Source organism: Castor canadensis, chromosome 11, assembly GCF_047511655.1.
Source record: "Castor canadensis chromosome 11, mCasCan1.hap1v2, whole genome shotgun sequence".
Lineage (NCBI taxonomy): Eukaryota > Metazoa > Chordata > Mammalia > Rodentia > Castoridae > Castor > Castor canadensis.
The window spans coordinates 18,532,153-18,551,793 of NC_133396.1; the positions used below are offsets into that span (position 1 = coordinate 18,532,153).

General features: G+C 41.8%; 1 protein-coding gene and 1 long non-coding RNA gene across 7 annotated transcripts in view; one reads left to right on the forward strand and one right to left on the reverse strand.

Annotated features, from left to right (window-relative positions):
• LOC109676013 (uncharacterized) overlaps positions 1–18,087 on the forward strand; it is a 355,135-nt gene extending 337,048 nt beyond the window's left edge. For both annotated transcript variants that reach the window (XR_012438536.1, XR_012438541.1), the window contains one exon: positions 13,610–18,087. This is a non-coding gene — a long non-coding RNA (uncharacterized lncRNA). The remainder of the gene's footprint in view (positions 1–13,609) is intronic.
• Positions 1–19,641, reverse strand: part of Plekhm1 (pleckstrin homology and RUN domain containing M1) — an 87,486-nt gene that overhangs the window by 48,865 nt on the left and 18,980 nt on the right. The window lies entirely within an intron of this gene.

The window sequence follows — 19,641 nt, forward strand, 5'->3', positions numbered from 1 at the left end:
GCAGTAGACCTAGCAAGTGCTAGCCTGAGTTTAAACCCTTGGACTGCTAAAAAGAGAACCGTATAATGATGAAAATGTCTAACCATTGCTGTTCAATATTGCAGTCACTAGCCAGGCACATGTGGCTATTGAGCAATGGAAATTTGGCTAGTGTGACTTAGGTGCTGACTTTTAAATTTTAATTTGTATTAATTTAAATTTATATTTAAATATTGGTATGTGGCTAGTGATTACTATATTGGGACCCCAATTTTGTACAGATAATACACAACACACAGTCACGTACGATGCACATTATACTAACCTTGCTTCATTCACTTACCAGTGCATAAGTACCATGGAGATAGATTTTTTAAAACTACTACAAAACATCTGTTGTAATTCGTGAGGGCAATCTTGGAGAGCCATGGGCCATCACTTTTTATAGCAAGCTCCAAACTCTCCAACATATATAATGAAGACACCTCACAGCACTCCTAGGTTCCCCATCCCCCCACTTTTACCACCTTGGGTTTGGGGGGGCTTTGAATAGTCCCTTTTGGGAACTGGGGGGAAAATTTACCATGAGTCACTGCCCTAAAACACATTCTCTGCCCACATGGCCTATGCCTGATGGTGGCAGCATTCTTTAGGGTTCATCACAGCTCTTTAAGTGATTCTCCTTTTAAAAAATCAAAGTCTCTGGGGAAGATAGCAATTAAGGTAGAATGTCTGGGCCTAAACTTGGATTTTTGCCTGATGAGAGTGGCCAAGGGGCTTTGAGGAGCATGGGGACTTTGTTGGGGAATCTCACTGTGTTGAGCCATGAGGATCCCTGACTAAGTTTGTGCCTTTATTTTTTTATGGCACTGGGGTTTGGACTCAGGGCCTCAAGCTTGCTAGGTAGGTGCTCTTAGCACTTCAGCCATTCTGCCAGCACTTTTTTGAGATGTTTTTTTAAATTCTCATGAATTATTTGCCCATGCTGGCCTTGATATCTGCCTCCTGAGTAGCTAGGATTACAGATGTGAGCCCTGGCACCCAGCTGGTTTTTGATATTTCAGGTGATGAGAATCTTTTCCATTTCAAATGGTCCCTGGAGATTTTACTAATCTGTTTTGGTGTTTATCCTTTTCTTCTGGAGGTCCTTGTGGGAGGCAGTAGATCCAGTATTTGGTGTCAGACACATCTGGGTACAGATCTCAGCTCCAAAGGGCACAATCCCTTTAGTTTGTGGAGCAATAACATTATTTGCTGACCTCCAGTAAGTCAGTCTATATTGCATACTGAATCACATAGAGAGGCTGAAGGAACAGACTGAAATGCACTCAGCAATATTCCTGAGTCATCCCTAAAGCAGGGCTTGTGTTACACACTGGTGGGAAGGGGGCAGGAGCTGTGTGGAGAGGAAGGAGATGTGGTTCTTGCCTTGTCATGGTTCCTCAAAGTGACCTCAAAGAGAACAGTGACTGAGTCCCTTCCTTCACTACATTGTGTTTCCAGGTGACTGCTGCAAGAGCAGGCCCAGATTGCATAACCTACAAACCAGGGCTCATCAGACATTGAATTACTAGCCCCAGTTTCTTGGCCCACATGGTATCCATGATCTCATTGTGGGTAAACTGTCCTTGCCTGTCCCCTGGCTTTGGGCTTGCCCTGTGGCTTGCTTTGGCCAGTGAGATGAAGTAGAAGTGAAAGTGGCTTGCAGAGGCCTCACGAGCATCTGCTGGTCTTCAGTGGACTTCCTCCTTCACAAGAGAGGAGCATCTCCTCTTAATTACCACCTCCCCACCCTGAGTGCAGAGTGAGCACAGGTGGACAGAGCCACAGGGACAGATGGAGCCAACCAGCTAGCACAGCATTAGAACACAGCTACATTAGCCAGCTACAGACCTGCAAGGGCCATTCGAATCCCCGAGTTACACAGCATCACTGCAGCATAGCTAACCCATTCCTTATTATTTATTTATCTATTTATTTATTTATTTATTTGGTGGTACTGGGGATTGAACTCAGAGCCTCAAGCATGAAGTACTCTACCATGTGAGCCAAACTCCCAGTTCTTTTGCTTTTAGTTTTTCAAATATGGTCTTGTGCTAACTTTGCCCAGGCTGGTCATGAACTGTGATCCTCCTACCTCCACCTCCTTAGTAGCTGGGACCATAGTTGTGCCACCACATTCAGCTTAACTCACTCTTTTTTTTTTTTTTTTTTTTTTTGGTACTAGGGTCTCAGGACCTCATACTTCTACTTCCTAGGCAGTATTCTACTGCTTGAGCTATGTGCCTAGTCCTTTTGCTTTAGTTATGTTTTGGATAGGGTCTTGTGGTTTTGAGTAGGCTAGCCTGGACCATGGCCCTCCTACTTTTACCCACCACATAGCTGGGGTCACAGGTATGTACCACCTTACCTGGCATGTTTGTTGAGATGGGGTCTTGCTTACTTTTTGTTCTGGTTGCCTTTGAACCACAGTTCTCCTGATCTCTACCTCCTGAATAGCTAGGTAGGATTACAGGTATAACCATCACACTCAGTCCTCTAACCCATTTCTTTTAGTAGGTTGTAAGTTCAGCTATTGCAAGAGAGACCCAACACACAGTGGGTTAGAAAGAAAGCAGTTTATTGAGTTCTCATGTAATAATCCAATTAAGAAGCCCAGGGTTAATTTGGTGGTCCACACTGTCAAGAACCCAGGCTCTGTCTACTTATTGCTCTACCTCATGTAGATGAGGGCGTGACCCTCAAGAAGAGGAAAGCTGAATGGGGTGCAACTCAGTAGCAGATGCTTACCTAGCAGTGTAAGGCCCTAGCCTCCCACCCTAGTGCCCTCAAAACAACAGCAACAAGCAAAACAAAACAGGAGGAGGCCCAAACAGAAGTGCCAAGAGCAGCTCAAGTGGAGGCTTTCTGTGTTATAATGTTGGAAGGAGGGTTTGGCGCCACACCGTGGAGGGCTTGGGTTTGTAGGGCTGAAGGACTTTGAGACTTTGACCTCTGAATACTATGGAGGCTTCATATAAATGAGGGCTATACCCTCGTCTTGTTATGGCATACTACGTCAGACAAGAAACTAGAAGCCGTTCTGGATGTTTCAAGAGGATACTGCAGTAGTTAAGGCAGCACACAAAAGCTTGCTAGGATAGGTCCCCTTTGTCTCTAGGATTGACTCGAGGGAAGGTTTGTAGGTTGAAAGGGAAGCACTAACAGCCTATAGAAAATCTGTTTTGGCTTAAAGTATCCAGAGTGCCTTCTAGTTTCTTGTCTGAGGTAGTATGACAGAATAAAAATATATTTTTGGTTTCTGCCCCCAGTTCCTGATACAGAGCTCCTAAAAACTTTGGAAACTTTTGGGTGATGGGAGCATTTTTTTGTTCTAATGAAGCAACTTTTGGTGGGCTCCTAGGTGAGGGCTGGTCACCAGAAAGACTAAATCATAATTGGGTATTTACAACTTTAAGCTCCAGTATTCAGCCTCTGGGGGGGAGATGAGGAGGTGGAGATTAATGATGAATCATGTCTGCATGATGCAGCCTTCCTAAAAAAATCCCAAAAAATGGGATTCAGAATGCTTCTGGGTTCATAGACATATCCACATGCTGGGAGGGTGGTGTATCCCAAATCCATGCTCCGTGGGAACCTTTTCCAGCCAGACCTCACCCTATGTATCTGTTCATATGGCTGTTCATTGTACCCTTTAAAATATCCTTTTTAGGGCTGGAGGCATGCATCAGGTGGTACATGAGGACCTGGGTACAATCCTCAGTACAATAAATAAAAATAAATAAAACAAAACACAATACTCTTTTGTACTAGATCCACAGTAGGAAGTACAGTTTTCCTGCACTCCAGGAGTCATTCTGTCAAATGATCAAACCTGAGGTCAATGGTTAGTCAGAAGCATGGGTGACAACCTGGACTTGAGATTGGCCTCAAGTCCTCCTCTGAAGTAGAGGCAGTCTTGTAGTACTGAGTCCTTAATGCGAGGAGTCTGGCACTAACCCCAGTTGGTAGTAAAATTAAGTGGAATTATAGGTTACCCAGCTGGTGTCCACAGAAAATTGGAAAATTGCTTGGTGTGGGACAACCCCCCATCTAATGTCAGAAGTAGAGAAAAGGGTTTTTTCCTAATGCAGGTAGTATTAAAATATGTCTACAAATTCTTTGAATCTTCTTTCTTCAAAAGGCAGAGTCTAAATCCTCTCTCCTCGAGTGTAGGTTGGATTTAGTGACGTTTCTGTTCATGTGGTGTGGCAGAAGGGTGCTGTGTGCTTTCTGAGGCTTGGTCATAAAAATAAAAAGTGTTTCTGGAGGAAGCCCAGCCATCACGATGTGAGGACATTCAGTCAAGTAGCATGTGGACAGGGCCACACAGGCAAGACACAGCGTGAGGGAACGAGCCACCTCGGAGGTGGATCCTCCAGCCTCAGTCAAGCCTTCAGATGGCCACAGCCTTGACCGAAGTCTTGAGAATCTCATGAGAGACTCAGAGCTGGAACCGCTATAGCTACTCCTCAATTCTTGACTTGCAAACACTGTGAGGAATAGGAGCTTATTGTCATTTTAAGTCACAGTCGGGGGGTGATTTGGTACCCAGCATTAGGTACGTGATACTTTGATGCATGGATTGAGTCAGCCAGACTGGAGACCCTCTGAGCTGGTGTATTAGTGGTGCCCTTGCAATGGTTGGGGATTTTTACCCCAGGCTCCAAGTCTTCCCCTCCATGCCAACTGCTCATTGATTTTCCTGGGCACAGAATTCCTTACCCACTGTCACATAAGGGGGACAGTAGCACCAAATGCTGAAATGTAAATTAGGGTGATTTTTTTTTTTTTTTTTTGGTGGGGAGGAGAGGTACTTACAAGCAGAATGTTAACAGTACACTCTGTCTCCCAAGCTTTCAGAGAAGGAAAGTCAGGCCAGGTTTAGCAGGACTGTGGGTACCAAGGCTGGAGTTTCTGTATGGAAGGAGCCTGTCTTGGCATGTATTGTATGTTTATAGGACTAGGGAAACAGGGAACATCTATGTTACCTTTGTGGCTGTTGCTTGGTGGAGAGATGACCTCATTAGCCTAATTTTTCCAACTGAGCTTGGTGGTTCCTGTTGAGCTAGAAAAACCCCTGCTGAATCAAACACCCTATCTGGAGCTCCATTTTTCTCCCAGTTCCTGCTTAGTCCAGACCCCTGTGACCTCCTGCTCTCCCTCTACTTTTAGGCCACCATCAAAGGACTAAATTCCAAACTTGATCATGTCTTCTCACTTTGTAACCCATCAGTAGTTCAACCTCTGGTTCCTGTGCCTTTGGGATCAGGGTCCCTGGCCCCTATGCAGTGTGTAGCATTTATGCCTTTTACTCCTTGCACGCTTGCATGTCATGCTCCAGAACATCAGACTGCCCACATGCAGGCCTCCCTCAAGGATTTGTGCTTCCTTGCCATTGTACTGTCCACTGTCTAGATGCCTGTCTTTCCTGTTGTCAGAAAGGAAATCTTTATTGTCAGGAATCAACTTTATTCCTTTTCTCTTCATCCCTAGTATCTGCTCTATTCCAGCAAACCCAGAGTTGGACCACATCTTGATAAGCAGCCATGGTCTCATCCAATACACTGTCTTCTCAGTGTGGATTGAGATGTCTGTACATCCTCCCAGCCTAGGAGCCCCCTGAGAAAAGGGACTCTGTCCTAGTCAATTCTTTCCCCAGCACCAGGCACAGCATCTTGCATGTAACCCATACCCAGCTTAAGTTCCATCCCTTTTTGGACTCTCCCTAGGCCACCTAACTTTTCCTTCACTGAACTGACACATCTCTGGTCTGCAGCATTTTTGCCCTAATTATATTTTGCCTCATTTCATCATCTTGTTAAAAATGTCTCATTTCTCTGACAGGTTTCGCTGGGATCAGTGAGAGTTTTCATTCAGGCAGTGACATTGGTCTAGCTGTCAATCACTCAGGTCTCAGCTAAGAGCTGGTCTTCTGAGCTATAGTTTGCCCATCAGTAAGATGGTGACAACCCAAGACACCATTCCTCTTCCAGATTACAGCCAGGGGTGTGTGCCTGACTTGAGGACACATACTGGCCGGGCAGAAGATCTGGATTTGGGCAGAAATTCTGCCCCATCTAGGATCAGCTGGACAATGTAGAATCTTATGCTTGTGAGTTTTAATTAATTGTACAAATTTGAGATAGTGTTACAGAAAAAATAACTTCATTTTTTGTGTCAAATTTAAAATAATGTAAATATGCCAAAATACAACTACTTGGAATCCTGTTTCAGACTTTGGGAAACCGCAATAGAAGAATCTCTATTCTTGCTTTCTTGTTAGCTCCTATCTTTTTGTCCAACATCTTACTAGGGAAACACCTCTATTCAGGCACCAGTGACTCATGCCTGTAATCCTAGCTACTTAGGGGAGTAAGATTGGGAGGATTACGGTGTGAGCCAGCCCGGGCAAATAGTTTGAGAGCAAAATAACCAGAGCAAAATGGACTGGAGGTGTGGCTCAAGCAGTAGAGTGCCTGCTTTGTCAGCATGAAGCCCTGAGTTCAAACTCCAGTCCCACCAAAAAAAAAAAAAGAAAGAAAAAGAAATACCCTGCACCCCCCCCCAGTATTGTTGAGAGCTGTCTTAGAGTTTCTGTCCTTGTAACATTATAACCAAAGTGCCTAGTACTGTACCTGGCCTGTAGTTGGGTGCTCAACAAAAAGTAATGGCTGTCATCCTCCCCATCAGTATTATGATTGTCTAAGTGACCACCATTTTTTTTACAGCTATTATTTTTGCTTGCAGCATGGTTTGTACTTCTCCATAAACCTGTACTCTACAGCAGGGCAGTATAATGGTTAAGTGGCTTTGGAGTCTTATGGTCCTGGGATAAAAACCTAACTCCTTATTTTGGATGTGTGGCCTTGGACACTTGGGTAGGTTATCTATATTCTTTGAACCCTGCTTCCTTACATATCAAATGATGATAAAAAAGCAAACAACAATGAAAAAAAACAAAAAAATCTATGCTTTCATGATTGTAGGGCTAAATGATGAAAGACAATGAAATGCCTAACCCAAGTCCTGGCACCAAGTAAGCTGATTGTAAGTGGTAGTTGTTGTTGCTTCCTGTTATTACTGTTTAGTCTTGTGCTTTAAATTCAGTGAATATTTTTTCACTTGTCACCATAGAAGGAGAAACCCTGGTTTTCATTTTTATGAAGGAACTTTGGGCAGCATCAAGAGAACAGGGGTCTCCTGCCCAGCATTAGCTAACTCATCAGCCAGATGAGGAAGTGACAGGCCACTCGCTGCTTGGAACCCTAACCAGCAAAACACACTGGGCTGCTTTCCAGGGACACTGCTCCTCCAGTAGACCTAGGACTGTCCATCCATTTGTGGCTGGCACCATTCTTCATCTCATATATATTAATGGAATACCAGCATTTTCTCATTATCAGTAGGTGGATTATTGTTCATTGTGATTTTCTTTTACTCACAAATGTGTTTAACACTTACATTCTAAATGTGATTTATTAATAACTTTGTTTTCTAGCATGGAGTGAAGGAATCCTTGCATCCTGTGCAAATGACCACAGAGAATCATGTAGCTATGGATGCCCGTTGGACAGGGCAGGAAGTAGATAGGTTTGGAGCAGAGCAGAGCTGGAAGGAGCTGAGCAGCACACGTGGGACCTCAGTGGGGTTAGGAGAGGCTAGAGTAGTCCATGTGAATGGAGTAGTCCCACCACTTTATTTTTTGAAATAAAGGCTAGAGAGGGCAATCTTGGGAAATTACTGCCCTTGCACATTCTTACACTACCCCCTCCACTACTTCCCTATTAGTTGTCCAAGGGTAGAGTTATTTTCCCCCTCTGTGGTACTGAGGTTTGAACTTATGATCTACACCTTGAACCACTCCACCAGCCCTTTTTTGTGAAAGGTTTTTTCATCATAGGGTCTCGCAAATTATTTGCTCAGGCTGGCTTCAAACTGCAATCCTCCTGATCTCTACCTCCTGAGTAGCTAGGATTCCAGGAGTAAGCCTATACCAGTACCTGGCAGGGTTGAGATTTCTTTTTTTTTCTTTTTTTTTTTTCTTTTATTTTAAGGGTTGAGATTTCTAAAAGAAAAACTAATGTCAATTTTCTACCCAGTTGTCAAAGTAGAGAACCCTTCCAAGACAAGACACATATTCATGTAATAGTTTGAGGCTGGGGAAAAAAGACAAGACCTAGCCCCACAGTGCAATAGGCTCATTGATCTAGATATTCTAGTGACCCCAACACCTAGTTAGAAGGTATACAGTCCCTTGGGATCAGGAGGTCAAACACATTGGAAATGACTGGTTCTTGATGAATCAGAGGAAAGGGTAAGTGTGTTGCAGGAACCTCAAGCTGAGATATGGGACACTGAGGCAGTTAAGCAGGAAGCAGTGTTTTATTGTGCTGGCAAAGACTCAGCAGACTCTCAGGGCTGAGACAAAGAGGTCTCACCTTATATGCCCTTGTAAGCAGGTTACAGAAACAAAAGGCAAGGTGTAACCCATATATGGTTGTATGTAACTCTATTGGCTACTTCTATCCCAGTACTACGTGATCTTTTTTAATTTTTAAAGTTTTATCTCTCTGGTATGCCATCCCTTCCCCCTGCTACATTATCAGAACACAAATTTGTCTCTTTCTTTTATTTAGTTCTCCTCCTTACTACATTATTCCCCTCTTTGATGCTCAGAGCCACCTAAGGCCAAAGAGCATCATCTTGATTTAGGGGTTTATATTTTTATAGCATAATTATGTATGTGGCCATTTTAAAAATATAGTAGCTTTTATAATGGTTCTGATAGACCACAATATCAGGGGAACAAGGCAGGGTAATATTAAGCATGCTCCTAGGATAAGACCGATCACCCAGCTTTTTATGACAAATGTAGCCTGTATTGTTTTTATACTCTGGGACTTTTAGTATCACTTACCAGCAACCTCGCTAACCTGGGAGTATATGAGCCGATGTAACATCTGACCTGTTTGGTGGGTGTATACAAAGTATGGCGGTGTAGAGGTTCCAACAATGGCTCTCTTATAACATTTAGTGCATGGGGAAAAACTTGTAAGGGCCAACCCAAAAAGTAAGTGTCCAAGTGTGTAGAAGAGAGCAGGCGTGCGTGCCATGTTTGAGCTTCCTCCATGTGTAGACTAGTCAGCTTTCAGAGTGACTAGAGCAGGGCTGTCATCCCGTTGTTCATGGTTCCCTGTTGTTTTTTGGGAAGAGGGGTCCTGCCGAGGAGGGGCACAGGTGTTCTTAAGGGTGATCTTGGATGCTGAGGCTGAGTCAGGGATGCACTCCCACTTGGGAGAGGCTGGCTTTACTTGGCCAGGGAGCAATTTTTGTTACTTTAACTGTAGTGGGGATAGAACAAGACAACAACATAAGGGTCCCTCTAATGGGGTTTTAATGGTTGGACATTTTATTTTTTTTACCCAAACAGCATCTTGGGGTTTGTTTTGTTTTGTTACTGAGAGGAATTACCATGGCAATAATATATTATCAGTATGTATGTCTAAGAAAGCGTGTTGTTTAAAAAAGTTAAAACTAACATCTTTAAGTATGAAAGGACATGTTTAGTACCAGTAAAAAATAGTGATTTTTGTCTCTAAGTAGAAGACCCTGTCTAAAAATATGAGTTTGTGTCTGGAAGGTCTTTAATGTCAGATGGCCACATGTATATAAGAACCACTTTTTTAATACTCTCGGCCTTGGTTATTTTTGAGAGAGCTGGCATGAGTGATTCTGATTCCATTTGAACTTTGACAGCATTTCCCCCTGTCTCTAAACTGTCTCTGAGCAGTCTCCTCTGAAGATCTGTCTCCCATCCAAGAACTAACCAGGTCCAACCCTGATTAATTTTCTAGACCAGATGAGATTGGGCATGTTCAGGGTGGTATTGCCATAGGCTGAAGATCTTTTTTGATTGGTCATTTTTTTTTCTCATTGTGAGGATTTGTTCTTTGCAGGATTTTGTTTGTTTGTTTTGGCGCCCATGTGGCGGGGGAGGGGTAAGTAATGAGTAGATCAGGTGGGAGTCAGTGTTAACTAGACACTTTTGACCAAATTTAAGCAATAAAGAAGCTTAGAAGGAGTGGCCCTTAGGCAGTGGGCTTTTAGATAAGGACAATGTAAAACAAAATCCAACAAAAGTAAATGTCTAAAAAGCTAACCTGGTTGACACATAAGTACTTATTAGAGCCATTTTTTATAGACTTGTTTGTAAATGTCTCAGAAGGATAAGAACTGTAATGACAAAAACTTAAAGAGAGTCATGATTAAAATTTTGATGGACAATTTAGCAACTAACAGAACAGTATATCAGTACCACTAACTTTTTGTTACCATGTCTATCTAAATTTTGTATTTTAGAAGCTTGATATACTTGAAAAACATAAATACATTTAGTATACAGGAACCAACAACAGCATCACAGCTCTATAGAGGTTATATATACATATTCATTTGGTTGTTTGTGAAGTAAAATCTTAGATTTTTTTTTATCAATTGTCAGGAGGAAGAACAGTGTCAGTGACTCCAAATAGCCCAGTAACAGACACATATAGGGTACCAACTGTGTTAGAATCACCCAAGACAACAGTTGTTTAACCATGAGGTCATCTAGAAAATTTTACATAAGCCAACTTTTAAATGAACATGACTCAGTTACCTTAGTAGTTAAAACCCCAACCAAAAATCACCAGAGAACACAGGTAAACATTTATGGGGACTAAATGTGGAGTTAGGAAACCTAATGGCCAAGAATCATGGCTTAGATGTTAAGGGATTATATCCCAGATTGTTGATATTAACAGATGGCTCATGACATACAACAGGATCCCATCAACCTGTAGTTAATGGAGCCCTCCAAAATAACAGGCTTAATCTGGCCATCCCAGGCCAAAAATTTTCTCCACCTGCCATGAGGAGAAACACCTCTAACTCTGTTGGCTCCAACATAGGTCTTAACCTCCAGTGTAGTGTTCCTTTTTGAGTTTTTTGTTGTTGTTGTTGTTGTTGTTTGTTTTTTTTTATCCTATATGGAGAGTGTACTTTGGTGTTTTTTTTTTACTTTGTTTTATATAAGTAAATTTGTCTCAACCCTCCTATCAGTGCAGCAGCACTCCCTGTGCTCAGCCGCCTCTTGCCTCTCTGTTTTAATAAACTTTGTTGTCTTGACAAATTTGTAGATTAACCTATAGCACCAAAAATTTCTGACAGTTATCTTGACAAAACAAAAACCATTTCTAAGAACAATATAATATTTTTAAGATTGTCTTGTAAGGGGATTGGACTTTGATCACATGATAAAGCAAGAGCACACAAGGAAGGTATGAAGATAGGTAAGACACCCAAAAAACTAGATAGCATTTGTTGCCCCCAACACAGAGAAACTAAAGCAGATACTTTAAAGCAACTGAGGCAAATAGGAGAAGGGGACCAGGAACTAGAGAAAAGGTTAGTTCGAGAATAATTAACTTATAAGGTAACACACATGTACAAGAAAGCAATGCGAGTCAACTCCCTGGTATAGCTATCCTTATCTCAACTAGCAAAAACCCTTGGTCCTTCCTATTATTGGTTATACTCTCTCTTCAACAAAATTAGAGATAAGGGTGGAATAGTTTCTGCCTGGTAGGAAGGGGTAAGGAGGGTAAGGGAGGGAGGGGGGGTAAGGGGGGGAGGAGGGAGAAATGACCCAAACATTGTATGCACATATGAATAAAATAAAAATTTTTTAAAAATTGTCTTGTTGTTAAGAGCTTACAGAATTAAGTTTCAGTTTAGTATCAGTACATTAAATTTTGACCTTACAAAACCTTTAATGTAACTGGATTTTAGTTAACTCAATCACTTATATAAGCATTTATAAGCTCTCTTTTTATGACAACTTTGTACCTTTATGATAACTTATTTTGTACCCCCTGGGGAAGCTTGTTTTTATTCTTTTTTTAACTTAGGTTATTTTTTAACCTTTTATTTTTTAAAACCCATATCCTTAATACCATATTTTATATGTTACTTGTTGAAAATAACCCATAAAACCTTTTAACTTAGAGCCTTATATTTGTATGAAGAACAACAAAAAAACCAGAAAGCAACCTTAAAATTATTTTTTGTATAAAAACAGTTTATAGAAAGCCCATTTGTTAATATACCCATGTATTATAAGAGAGAATTAAATCCCAGATTTTATTTATGACAGAATGAAACAGGCTAAGGTCAGTTTTAACTACCCAAATTTTAAGATTCCTGCTATTGGCTGTGTCCCCTCCTTGCCCCCCTTTTTAAATTTCCCCTCCTTTGGTCTGAGCCAGTGTTAACCCCTGAATGTCTATATCCTAGTGAGACCTGATTGAAATAAGTTTGAAAACCTGTTTTTTTAAAAGTAGAACAGAGTAATAATTTTTTATATTTACTTTATAATAAGAACCATCCTCAAGATGTTTGCATATTCATATGTAAAAAACTTAAGTAGTTTATAACAGAGATGTGTAAAATAAACACCCCAGTTTTTTTGTTACCTTGAAAATCACATTAACCTTACAACAGCAGTTTAAGAACCATTTTCAAGATGCTTACACATACACACATACAAAAGTTTTATAAATTAAGCATGTCAGAAAAAAATGTCAACTTAAGTGTGCATAAGATAAGCTGAAATTTCAGGAGCAAATTAAATTTTGCCCAGTACTTTAAACAAATTCACTCACACACACACACACAAAATTAGAGTAAACTCTCAAAAAAAGAAAAAACTTTTAAATTATACCCAGAGGGCTATCCAGTGGATGATGCATCTGTTTTCTTGTGAATTTCCCTCTTTGGAACTGAATTTTTTGTTACCCATCTGTTAACCTCAGTTGTGGCTATTTCCTTTCCCCAACTCTTGGAGGTGTCTCACACACTTTCCCTTAACCTGAGAGACCCAATTTCATCCCAAATAGGGTTATTAGGGGGTCTCTGGGAGGTGATCAGTCTCCCCTTCTGCCTCCTGAGGCAGGCCTGAATTCAAACCTGGGTTTTTACCAATCTGATGGTGCTGCTCCCCTACCCTTGCTGGTTCCTGCACCTCACTGGGTTTCATTGTGCATCAGAGTCCTTCATCCTGACTTGCCGGGAAGATAAGTCCCTCCTCCAGATCAGGCTGTCTGTTGATGCCTGGTGGGATCTTCTCCCAAAAGTCCAGAGGATGCACCCTGGCAACAAGGTAACAAATCACCATCTCCACAATCCCAGACAAGCCCCCAAGAAATGTTGCAGGAATCTTAAGCTGAGCTATGGGACACTGAGGCAGTTTAGCAGGAAGCAAAGTTTTATTGTGCCAACACAGACTCAGTGCACTCATGTCCAAAGGCTGACCCCCAAGAACAAAGAGGTCTCACCTTACATATCCTTGCAAGCAGGTTACAGAAGCAAAAGGCAAGGTTTAACCCATATATGGTTACATGTAACTCTATTGGCTACTACTCTCCCAGTACTACATGACCTTTTTTATGTTTTAATTTTTATCTCTAAGTTTTATCTCTCTGCTGCGCCATCCATTCCCCCTGCTACATTGTTAGACACAAACTTGTCTGTTTCTTTTTTTTTTTTTTAGTTCTCCTCCTCCTACAAGAGAACAACTGGGATTTGACTTAAAATTCTGCACCCCTTGAAGATATGTTTTCTCATTCCCAGAAGATGATTACACTGGGGGAGCTAGGGCACAGAGCCCTCTTTGGTGCCTACACTGCCTCTTCAAGAAGCATGACTGCCACAAAGGAGTCCAGCATCAGTTCTGGTTTTCCTGCCTGTGTTCTTGTTACTTGTACATACATTATTTAACTATTTAGGTTTTAAATTATTACTACATGGATAGAACTGGTTACAATTTCATGTTTTAATGAGAAAAATAAGTATTTGAAAAGCAGTGCTGAGACGTATTAGAAAATAAAATTTGCTGTTTTCTGAGGCAGGATGGCATCACTCTACAGGCTAAGTGGAGGGCACCTCAGCCAGTTCCCTCTCCTCACCCTCAGGGGCTGAATCTACCTGTTGTGATGACTTTCCCCAAGCTCCCTGGGACAATAATACAAGGCTTTACTCTTGAAAAGTCCCAACTTTTTTTTCCCTTACTTCCATGTTAGCTAGGAATCTTAAATCACCCCTCATCCATTTACCCTGCCTTTTTTTTTTTTTTTTTTTTTTGCGGTAGTGGGCCTTGAACTCAGGGCCTTCACCTTGATCCACTTCACCAGCCATATTTTTTTGTGAAGGCTTTTTTTGAGATAGGGTGTTGTGAACTATTTGCTGAGGCTGGCTTTAAACCATGATCCTCCTGAGTATCTAGGATTACAGGCTTGACCGACTTATACTGCATCTTTATTGAAAATCTCATCCTCATCAGAAGAGTCCTTGTCAGGTAGCTGTTGGGCCATATTTTTCTTGCCTGTGGCATTGATTGCATGTGGCATTGAGAGGTCTATATATATTCCTAAGCCAAACTGGCTGCCTTAACCAGAAAAAGCCCTCCTAAGAAAAAGAAGGGGAGGTATTAATTCTCCTTTCCCCTCTGTTATGGAAATTTCCACATCCACAGTCTTACTTGTTATTCTGGGCAAGTTATACTGTTGTGCTTATTTTGACCTGAAGCTTGAACTGTCACCTCTAGAGCTTGAACTGGAACCTCTTGCTCAACTGAAGGCTTGACTTTCTCAGACAGCTTTGCAGGCTGAACTAGAGCTTCTGTCTGGCTTCCAGAAGGTTCCAATTCCTCAGGAGACTTGGAAGGTTGAGCTGGCTATTCTTGCTCACTGGGAGAAGTTTCAGTCTCTGAAAAAGGGCCTGAAGGCTGAGGTGAGACTACTTGCTGGATTAAAGAAGGTTAAAGCTCCTCACCATACTCTGGAGGCTGAACTGGGGACTCCAGATGGCTTCCAGAAGTTTCAGCCTCCCCAAGAGAGGAGGAGGAGGAGGCTCAGCTGGGGCCTCTGGCTAGGCTAAAGAAGATGCAGCCTCCTTGTTAGGTTCTGGAGTTATGGTGATTTCCACATCCGCAGGCTTACCTGTATCGCTAGGCAAGTTATTCTGTTGAGCTTGATGCTGAGCTGGAGGTTGAACTGTCACCTCCTGATTTGGTAGAGTTGGAGCTGTATTCTCCATAGGGGACTCTGGAGCTTCAATGGTAGCCTCTTGCTCAACAGGAAGTTTGACCTCTTCAGGAGGATTTGTAGGCTAAACTGAGGCTTCTATCTGGCTTCGAGAAGGTTCACTGTCTTCAGGGAGCTCTGAAGTCTGAGCTGGAGCCTCTTGTTGAGTGGATGAGGGTGTTAACCTCCGCAGTACTCTCTGAGACCTGCTGGCTTGGAGAAGACGACTCTGGAGTTAGTGTAACCTCCAGATCAATATGTTTCACGGTGACTTTTGGAGTTGGACTCCATACTTGGAGATGGAACATTTACCTCATGATGCACTGATTGCTACTTCCTTATTACCAAGTTGTTGAATTGGGCTAGAGAAGGTTGTGCTTTGGGCCCTTGCTGGGCTGGAGAAGGTTGACTTGTGGGTTCTTGCTGGGCTAGAGAGGATTCAGCATTTTCAGGGAAGGTGGTCCAGACTGGGTAGGAGAAAATTCAAGTTGCTTAGTGGGATCTGTAGGGTTCTAAGGGTCCTGCTGGACTGGAATAGGTTCAAAGTCCACAGTGTTCTGTGGAATCATGATAATCTCCACATCCACATGTTTAACTGTGGTTTCTTGCAAATTTGGACACTGATTTCAAACACTATTTCTAGATCCAGAGGTGAAAATGCTATCTCCCAATGGAGGAAGATCACTAGCCTCCTCAGAGGATTCTGGAGACTGAGTTGGGAGTTGGTGTGTCAGTGCCCATGTTGGGGTATTCCCATTGTATCTCACTGGTTTGTTTCACAGTTGGTGTTAAGTTGAATGCACCCACACTAGAATCTGCATCAGCAGCATCTTCCTGCTTTGTGGCTTCAGAGAGAGTTTCCGCTGGCTCATCCGTGTTTGCCATAAGAGCATTTCCTTCAAAAGCATTTTCTTCTGTCTGTTTTTCTACAGGAGTGTCCTCTGTAACAAGTTTGAAATAGCAGATAATTCTGAAAAAGGGTTGTCCTGAGAACTGAGGTCTCCCAAAGATGAAAAGGCCCTTTGTGAAGGGGAATTTATGAAGCTCCTCACTGTAGAGAATGGAGGCCTGTGTTCAACCAGCATGTTCAAGCATGAATTTTTCTTTCTGAACTTTTGACTCGCTTTGAACATCGGTATTCTACAGACCACACAAGAGCCTATTTTAATGAAGGTGATGATTTTTTCTGGCCTATGTGGTTGGTTTAGAAGCCTCTGTGTTTTTATTTCTAGCATTTGCATCTTCTAAAACATGGTGTAGGTTAAGTCTTTTGCTTTATTTCTGACCTCAGAGAGTGGTTTTGCAGTGGAGGACATGAAAGCCCTGTCCACTGAGTATGGAATTAGGAGAGAAGAGACTGTTGCCTTCTGTTCTTTTGTGAGTGAGGGCTCTGTTTGGAAGGTGAACTCCTCTGACATCCTGGGCTCCTGGACCATGTGAAGCTGCTCCAGCTCCCTTAGGCGTGGTCTCTTATCCCTCCTTTCTGCAGCAATAGTTTCCACAAGAGGGGGGGCACTCTGCTTCTCCCAGATGCTCTGTCTCCTCACTTCCTTGAAGGGCCTTTTCTGTATCTTTTTTGGCTCCTTAGGGACTCTGTTCACCCTCTGCAGCCTTTTCTCTTCAGTCTCTGCCAGACTATTTTCCTGTGGTTGGGCAGTATCCATTTTCCTTTGAAAGATTTGGCATTTAAATTTGGGACCTAAAAGGCTGGGCTGCATAAACATGGCTATTTTTTCTTTTTACCCTCATCAATTTTTCTTTGAATTTCTGCCTATAACAAATTTTCCAGAATTTACTTTTATAAACTGAGTTGTTTGAAGAAGGTTTAAGGAGGAGTCTCCTTGTATCATTTTTCAATTTACCAGTGAAATTATTTCCATTTTGCACATTGGAAAGAAGCAGTTTAATGAACAGTAACAATGCTGATTCTGCATTTTCTAGATTTCCCTGTGAGGAAAATGGCAATATGTAATTTAGTGCACTAATGAGATCACTTTCATCATTGAAGTCTAGCTACTCATTTATGAAGCCAGAAAAGCTGACTTTTTGGTCCTCATATCCCCTTTCTTTGGTTCAACAGTCAGCTCAGTGCTTGTGCTCTTCTTCTGGGTCTGTAACACCTTCATGAATTTTCCTTTTGTGTTTCCTATAGATGCTTCTTCAACTGTCCAAAAAAAAAAAAAAAAAAAAAAAGACTGCTGTTGATAAGAGAAGACTGGTGGACAGTTTTGTTTTTTTTTTCAATTAGTCCATTGCCACATATCCAAGTCAAATAAAGTAGGGGTAGGCAAATATATGAGTGACAGGGGAGAAAAATAAGCCCAAACTTAAACCTATGAAATGGCAACAAAGAGAGAAAAAGACATCTTTGACAAAGTAGCTACCTACTCAGAACACTCCATAGTGTGAAAATACAGGAACTCTGTTTAGGACAGCCAATTGTCCAGTACTCAATAAAATACCAAGACTGGAAGACAAATACTTGCCTGCTCAGCAAACCTCTCTTCACATTCATAATGCACCTACTGTCCTGTTTCAGACACAGAGGGACAACAAATCTTCTCTCAACCCCTCCTTCCCTATACTGTGTTCTTGCTACCATCACAGAGGACCATGATGGGGGACAGTTCTATGAGGGGAGCATTCTTTCTGCTAATAAGTCCTCAGCTGGCCCTGTCCTCCTCCACCTACATATCTAGTTCCTTTGCTTGGGCTCTGATCCCATGTAGCCTAACCCCCATAACAGAAGGCTCTACAGCAAACAAACAAACAAAAAAAAAACCACTTGGTTCTTTCCTTAAATTTGGGCAGGGATCTGGGATGTAGGTTAAGAAATTTTTAGTTTGCCTGGCTGTATGTCTATGTGTAATGTGCAACAAATCTGTAGAGTAACAGTAATCTCTGAATAAACATGCCTTGAGGTCCTAAATACCTGAGGGAAAAGCTACTTTTTGCCAATGTCTGCAAATACTTTCACAAACACTTTCACCTTGACTTGAGAACCATTTGAAACTTCTGACTGCATGAAGGTGAAGCGCACCATGACAGTTAGGTTTTATTTTTTAAACAGGGCAATTGAGAGCATCAGTGGTGGTGACGAGGGTCAGAGGGGAGGGGAGGATGATGAGGAAGGAGGAATGTGGGCCCATGGAGAGCCAAGAACTAGGAACAGAAGACCCGGGTATGGGGCTAATGCACTTGACACTTGGGATTTTATTTTCCTCACTGTAAAAGGAGATGAAAAAGTATATTTTGCCACCTTTAGGTGAGAAAGGAATAATGTTATTGGTGAAAAACTGTTTTGAAAAATAAGCAATACTGGGTTTATGTAAGTCAAAAGTGTTACTACTTATTTGCCCCACTTCACCAGTAGGGCCCTGTTTCCAAGCTGTCAGGATATCAAAGCAGTGATGTTTTGGAAGCCATGAAGTTAGTGCTAATGTTAAGACCTAATACACAGAGAAACCCTTAAAGGTACCCAAGGGATCTGTGGATAGATAGAAAATAGATAGAAAAGCCTGAGATTCAGAGTGAGTTCAGAGTTGGACAGTCTAAGCATGAAGAGCCTCACTCCATTAGGAGAGTGAGGCAGCAATTGCTAGTTACAGAATTAGAAACTCCCAGCTCCAAATAAAAGAGCATAACTTATAATCTTTTTATAAACTTGCAAAAACAAACTTGCAAAAACAAACAAGCAAAACCCACCTATACCTGCCCTAGAGGTCAGGTGAGACATAACACATATAAAAGCAACTTAGAAACTGCATGACACCATAAGAATAAGTGATCACTGTATGTCAAAGCATCAGGCAGAGGGCACAGTACCCAGTGTGTGACCATTACTATTATTCCCTGCCTCTTCTAGGTCCTTGCCCATATGGAAGAGTTATATTATAAATTATGCAACGACAACTAAGAACCTGACATTGAGCACGGGAGCAGTTCAGAAGAGTAGGGAGTTTAACTTTGGGTGACTGAATAAAAGTGAAGCAATTACATTATTAGTTTAAAAAGTTATCATTACTTTAAAATTGAAGATTAAAAATTAAAATTAAAACATTTTTCATAAGGTAACAGACTCATGACAATGTCAGACATTCATTGTCACAATGCAGTTTGACTGTCTTGCAGACAATTTCAATATTATTTTTAAATTTGCAGAGGTAGCAAGCCATATAGCTAGGTAAGATCCTATAAATGGAAACACAAAGAATTAAGTAAATGCAAAAGGGGCAGAAGAGGTGGTCCAAGGATACCACGGGCTGTGTAGAAAGAACCCTTGAGGTGACACATGACCTGGACAGGTTGGTAGGAGCCCAAAGGTAAATTGCTTAACCTAGAAGGTAACACCCACGCACAGGAAATCAATGTGAGTCAATGCCCTGTATAGCTATCCTTATCTCAACCAGCAAAACCCCTTGTTCCTTCCTATTATTGCTTATACTCTCTCTACAACAAAATTAGAGATAAGGGCAAAATAGTTTCTGCTGGGTATTGAGGG